The sequence below is a fragment of the Neovison vison genome, chromosome 1 (assembly GCF_020171115.1).
Source record: "Neovison vison isolate M4711 chromosome 1, ASM_NN_V1, whole genome shotgun sequence".
Lineage (NCBI taxonomy): Eukaryota > Metazoa > Chordata > Mammalia > Carnivora > Mustelidae > Neogale > Neogale vison.
In genome coordinates, this window is record NC_058091.1 from 128,313,243 (window position 1) to 128,320,418 (window position 7,176).

Below are 7,176 nucleotides of genomic sequence, written 5' to 3' on the forward strand. Positions count from 1 at the left end.
CAATTCATTATGCTCTTTTTCCCAGCTGTGGTCTGCAGCTGGTATTTCTGATATTAGCAACTAAAAATGCTGGTAAAACCACAGAAAGAAAAATCCTTTGGTTTGCGAGAGCATCAAACTTCATTTCAGGTTTATTCCTCATCACCCTGGAGGAAGGGGATCTAATGTAAAATGGAAATACCAGGACCTGGAGCCAATCCATGTCTTCTGGAGCCAAGGTCTGGAGCCAAGGACCGTGTCTTCGCATTGTTTCTGCAACCCCCGTGCAAAACGATACCAATTCATAGCACGATGTTGAAAGAATTTTATTTTTAATATTGACCCTTAAATTTAGAGCCTTATCAAATCCCTTATTCACAAACAGAACCAATAAAATGCCAAATTCTTTTAAAAGTTCAGATTTCCTGGAGCGCCTGGATGGCTGAGTAAGTTAAGCATCTGTCCTGCTCAGGTCATGATCCCAAGGTCCTGGGATCGAGCCCCTCATTTGGCTCCCTGCTCAGCAGGAGGCCTGCTTCTCGCTCTGCCTGCCACTCTCCCTGCTTGTATTCCCTCTCTCGTTGTATCTCTGTCAAATAAATAAATAAAATATTTAAAAATAAATAAAAGAAAATTTCAGATTTCCTAAACTTCCTGGCCTCTGCCCTTCTGAGGAGGCAGCCTGGGCTTTGAAAAAGAAGCAGTCCTCAAAGAGAGCAATGTCCAGCAGAAGGAGGTGAGCCACGTCTGTGGTTTTAAAATCTCAACACTCACATTAGAGAAAATTTTAAAAAAAAACAGGCAAAACTGGTGGTATTACTATGACTTTATTTAACCTCATATATCTAAGACATTGTTTTAATGTGTCATCAACATAAAGTTATTAATGAGATATTTCACTTTCTTGATTAAATCTTTGAAATTCACTCTATTTTGCATGTTCAGGGCATCATAACTTGGACCAGCCACATTCTAGGTGCCGAGGACACGCCTGTGTTGAGTACTGCTGCCACATCAGGAGTCAGGGCTGTGACTTCTCTTGACCTCGGGAGGTGAAGTACCTGCACATCCCCTTCTCCTCCAGACGCATCACCCCTTCCCCACCAACCTGTCTCCTCAGCCAGAGGTGAGACCAGTCAGGGCCCGAGAGGAAGTTTCCTAAAGGAGACCATGGCTTTCCAACTGCTTCCTGGCATGGGTCCATCCCCCCTTCCCAGAGGTCAGACTACAATGGAAGGAGGATGGGGGTCCCTGAAGGAGGGAGCGCCATGTCTTCAGATCTGTCCACAGCCTTGACCTCCAAAGTTTAGATTCGGAGGGAATGAAGGCAAACTGCTTATTCTGCAGTCTGGCCCGAGGCCCTCGAGGTCAGGCTCTGGTCGCCCACTTCCTCTTGCAGTGTGGGGTGCTGTGTGAGCCTCAGCACCAGTCACATTCATACACATCTACATGTATTTCTGTGTAGTGGAGAGATGCAACTTTCAGTAAGGGAAGAGGGAAACCAGCATGCCTAGGACGCCTACTGTCTGCCAGGTAACTTATAATCACTCTGTTACTGAGTCTTGACACCGTGTCTGCAACGGGAGTATGTACTAGTTAGCTACGGTGTAACAAACCACCCCGGTACTTATCTAGCTCCTGACTGAGCTGGTCCACAGTTTGGGCGGGATTCCGCAGGACCCGTCCGACCTCAGCTGGGCTCCTTCATGCGCATGCTCAGCAGCTTGACGAGTGGCTCTGCTTCTGGGGGGTGTGCTGGCTGTCAGGTGCGCACCTGGCTCTCTTCCTCATTACCTCTCCTCCTGCAGCGGGTTCACAGGGGCTTGGAGACAGCTGTATTCTGAAATAAAAAGCGAAGCATCTAAGACCTTTTGGGCTCATGCCCCAAACTGCCATCCTGTCATCATACTATTGTGTTGTTATTGGCCAGAGCTAGTAAGACGGAAGGGAGTCTGCCTCTGGATGGGAGCTACTGTAAAAATCACACCGCCAAGGGCGTGCGCCGCGAGGAGGAATGAAGAATCGCTGGTGTTTTTGCAATTGGGGCCCTTCTGCCTTTTCCTCCAAGAGGTTTATGTAACTGTCATCCTAGTCAAGAAACTTGTCCAAAGCCTCAGAGCAACTAAGTGGCTGGGCTGGGGCCCTATATCCACCACCAACACCCCCCCCCAATCGGCGGCCAGGCTCCCCTACTTCCACAGGCACCACGCTGCTCCCGAGGCTTCCCTCCTCCTCAGAGTTTCTCAGGTGAGGCTTCTGCAGAACTCCTTTGAGATCAGCACCCATCTCGGACTCTTCACACTGGGAATAATCCCCTGCCGAGAATGCTGAGTGTCTTGGAAAGACTTGGAATAATTTAGGGAAATGACTAAGGGCTGAGTTGAGGAAATCAAGTCTTCAGCCCTGTAGTTTTCCTTTCTAATCATTGGAGAAATTTGAAAACACGTATAATACACTCCACATGTTTGTGAATTCTTTTCATCCCTTTTTGGTATCTGTAGGCTGTTAATGATTTTCAACACAGACAAAATCAAACTGCTGTGCCCAAAGCAACCCATTATTCTGAAAGCAAGTGACATAAAGATAGATCTGCTAAGAAGACATTTCTCCTGTTGCAGTTTAGACAAATAGCTGGGAAATCCCAAGTAGCCCTTTCAACAGGGCAGTGCTCTTTTCTAAGACCCCAGAGCACACATGGAAATCACTTACAGCTGATTGCATCCCCGGGCCAGAATCTGTGGTCTGCACCCCAGGGCTCACTATGAAATCACCTAGGGGGGGCTTTTGAATTTGCCAGAACCCAAATTACAACAGATCAATTACATCCGAATCCCCAGAGTGGAACCTGTGCATCAGCATTTTTTATAGCTCCTCGGGTGATCACAGTGTGTGGCCAGGGCTGAAAACCACTGTGTTAAACCAGCATCATTGGATGAATTAATTGCAAACAGTTGATCAAATAAAGTATAAAAACATTGGCTGCAGAGTGTAGCCTTTCAGTTTCATGTGCCAGCACCTGCTCACCAGCCTGTGCACGAACAAGTCTCTCCTAGGTTTGTTCCTGTCAACACAGTTCCACGAGTATTGTGTACACAGTGTGCAAGGCACAGTGCTGTGTGTCCTGGTGTTAGTACAGGTCTTAGGAAGGGAGAACTTCTCTGGAAAACTTTCATCATAAAAAATCAAAACCATGCAACTTTCCAAATTGAAGCAAAAATGGAAAGACCCTAGGAGCTCACCCAAGGTTTAGGACAGTCAACTTTGGAATATTAAGATCCATTCGATGATGCCATGAGCAAACATTTTTATTTGAACACAAAACACAACAAAATACTGTTGCTATTCTGAGATATTGAGTTAGGATTTTTATGCAAGTATGTAGTATCTAAATTTTAATTGACATAGGGATGCCTGGGTGACTCAGGAGGTTAAGAGACTACCTTCTGGGGCACCTGGGTGGCTCAGTGGTTTAAGCCTCTGGCTACAGCTCGGGTCATGATCTCAGGGTCCTGGGATTGAGCCCCACGTCGGGCTCTCTGCTCAGCAGGGAGCCTGCTTCCCCCTCTCTCTCTGCCTGCCCCTCTGCCTACTTGTGATCTCTCTCTATCAAATAGATAAATAAAAGTCTATAAAAATATCATTTAAAGAGACTACCTTCCGCTCAGGTCATAATCGCAGGGTCCTGGGATGGGCTCCCTGCTCAGCAGGGAGTCTGCTTCTCCTACCACCCCTCCTCCCAGCTCATGTGCACTCTCTCTCAAATAAATAAATCTTTAAAAATTTTTTAATTGACCTATAACATGCATCCTGAAATATATGTAGAAACTATTCATGTAAAGTTTAGTGAATTATTACAGATTGAATACACCTGTGTGACCAAGAGCTTGAGCCAGCTTTGCTCAGGCTCCCTGACAATCACTTTCTCCCTCCCTCGATCACAAATGTAACTGATGTCTTAAATGACTAACCCTGTAGATTCAATAAAGATCACTCCTCTGCTTACCTTATCCCTTGACAACCACTGATCATTTTAATCGCTGTAATTTTTCCTTTTCTAGAATGTCGTGTAAATAGAATCATGCAGTATATAGCTTTTGGGGTCTGACTTCCTTCACTTAGAGAAATGCTTTTAAGACACATCCATGTCCTTGTGTGAATCCAGAATTTGCTCCTTTTGTTGCCAGTAGTATTCTATTATGTGGACACATGGTAGTTTACTTATTCGCTCACCTGTTGAAGAACACCTAGTTTATTTCCAACTTTTGGAAGTTATGACTAACATGACTATAAATATGCACACGCAAGTTTTTAACATTAGTTTTCAATTTACTTCACTAAATAACTAGGATTGAAATATCTAGGTTATATAATGTTTAACTTTACAAAAAACTGCTAAATTATTTTCCAAACACTGTACTATTTTGCATTTCCAGTCCTAGTTATGCCAGAGCCTTGAAAGTACTTGCTATTTGCAGTTTTATTCTTATTTTAGTCATTTCTAATGGGTGTGTGGCATCCCACTGTGGCTTCTGTTTCATTTTGAAGGAGAGTTTTGCTGACTGGATGTGAAATCCTATGTTCATATTGACTTTCTTCCCTGCACTTTAAAGATATCGTTTCATTGTTCATTTGTCTCTTGTTCTTGATAATATCATCCATCATTCATATTATTATTCCCTATATGTGGCATAATGTCCTTCCCTGGCTGCTTTCAAGATCTTCTTATCATCTTTGGATTTTTGCAGTTTGACTATAATGTGCTTAGGTTTAGTTTTATTTGTGTTTTCTTTTTTTAAAATATTTTATTTATTTATTTGACAGACAGTGATCACAAGTAGGCAGAGAGGCAGCAGAGAGAGAGGAAGGGAAGCAGGATCCCCGCTGAGCAGAGAGCCCGATGCGAGGCTCGATCCCAGGACCCTGAGACCATGACCTGAGCTGAAGGCAGAGGCTTTAACCCACTGAGCCACCCAGGCGCTCTTCTTAAAAGTTTTAAAGTTTTAAGTTTTAGACGTTTAAAAAAAAAAACTTCTTGGATCTAAAAATTTAGGTTTTCTACCAAATGTTGGGTTTTTAATTTTTGACAAGCTCAAAAGTTAATTCCTTTTCCTTTGTCATCTTTTTTTAAAATAATTTTCATTTCTCTGCTAAGTTTCCACATCTGTTTATTAATTATGAGAATATTTTCCTTTACCCCCAGGAACATACTCATAAGAGCTGATTTCAAATCCTTGCCTGCTAATTGCAACACCTTGGATATCTCAAGGATAGTTCCCACGGTCTGCTTTTTGTCTTGTATATAGAGTACATTTTCCTGCTTCCTCACGCATCTCATGATTTTTTTTAATTGCATACTAGATATTATCAACAATAGTTATAGAGACCTGGATTCTGTTGTATTCCTTTGAAGAGTGTTATTTTCCTAGGACAGAATTAATGGGCTAGATTCAAAACCTTACCTACAGTGGGTGCAGCTGAAATCCTCTTTCAGGCTGAACCTCCTAAGAGATGCTCTGTAGTAATTCTATGGTTTAAAGATCTATCCCTGGGTGCCTGGGTGGCTCAGTTGTTCAGTGCCTGCCTTCAGCTCAGATCATGGATCCCAGGGTCCTGGGATGGAGCCCTGCATCGGGCTCCCTGCTCAGCGGGAAACCTGCTTCTCCCTCTCCCACTCTTCTTGCTTCTATTGCCTCTCTCCCTGTCTCTCTCCCTGTCTGTCAAATAAATAAATAAAATCTTAAAAAAAAATAAAGACCTATACCTTATTTAGGAGAACTTACATATGTATTTGGAATTGACCCCTCATGGCTCTTTCCCTTCCAGAATTTCTCTCCTAACTTCTACCTACTCTGCTAGCCCCTAACTGTATCCTCTCTGACACCACCAGTAAGACTGTGGTTTTCTGCCTACATGGTCCATGGACAGATTATGAAGTGCATGGAGGCAAAAAGACTCAAACTTGCAAATATTTTCTGTAGCAATTCCTATCATTCAAGACTCCCCTTCTCTTCTGCTTGCTTTCTGGAAATACATACACACATATATATGTATTATATTAGACCAATATTTCTATATAACTATATATGATATTTTGTCCAGATTTTATCATTGTTATTTGTCACTATTACTAGAAGCCAGACCTCAGTTTTGTTTTTCCATTTTTTTAAAGATACATAAATGGAATTATAGTTTGTAAACTTTCACATCTGATTTCTTTTCTGCAACGTTATGATGGTGATATTCATCCATGCATTGTATGTGGCCATAGTCTGTTCATTTTTTTTAAAATGTTTATTTTTTTTAATTATGGTGAAATATACACAACATAAAATTTACCACTTTAAGCATTTTTTAATAAGTATGCTATTCAGTAGATTAAGTACACTCACATTTTTGTGCAATCATCAACTCCACCCAACTGTAGAATTTTTTCCCATCTTGTAAAACTCAAACTCTGTATCCATCAAATAATAACTTCCCATTCCCACCTCCCCTCAGTCCCTGCTGATTGCAATTCTACTTTCTGTCTCTGTGAACTTGGTAACTCCAGGTACCTCATATAAATAGAATCATACAGTATTTGTGTTTTTCTGATTACCTTATTTATTATAGTATGTGTCTGAAATTTCCTCTCTTTTTAAGGCTGAATAATATTCCACTGTATGTATTACCACATTTTTCAATTCATCCATTGATGGACACTTGGGTTTCTTCCCCCTTTTGGCTATTGAAAATAATGTTGCTATAAACATGTGTGTAAGGGCGCCTGGGTGGCTCAGTGGGTTCAGCCGCTGCCTTCGGCTCAGGTCATGATCTCAGGGTCCTGGGATCGAGGCCCGCATCGGGCTCTCTGCTCAGCAGGAAGCCTGCTTCTCTCTCTCTGCCTGCCTCTCCATCTACTTGTGATTTCTCTCTGTCAAATAAATAAAATCTTAAAAAAAAAAAAAAACATGTGTGTAAGTTTATATCTTAGTGTCCTTGATTTTGAATCTTTTGGGTAAATACCCAGAATTGGAATTACTGGATCATATGGTAATTGTATTTTAAATTTTTTAAGGGATCACCATATGTTTTGCATAGTGGACGTACTTCTTTTCATTCTCACCAGCAGTGTCCAAGTGTCCCAATTTCTCCACATCCTTACTAACAATTCTTATTTTTTTTGTTTGCTTGCTTGTTTGTTTTAAATAGTAGCCA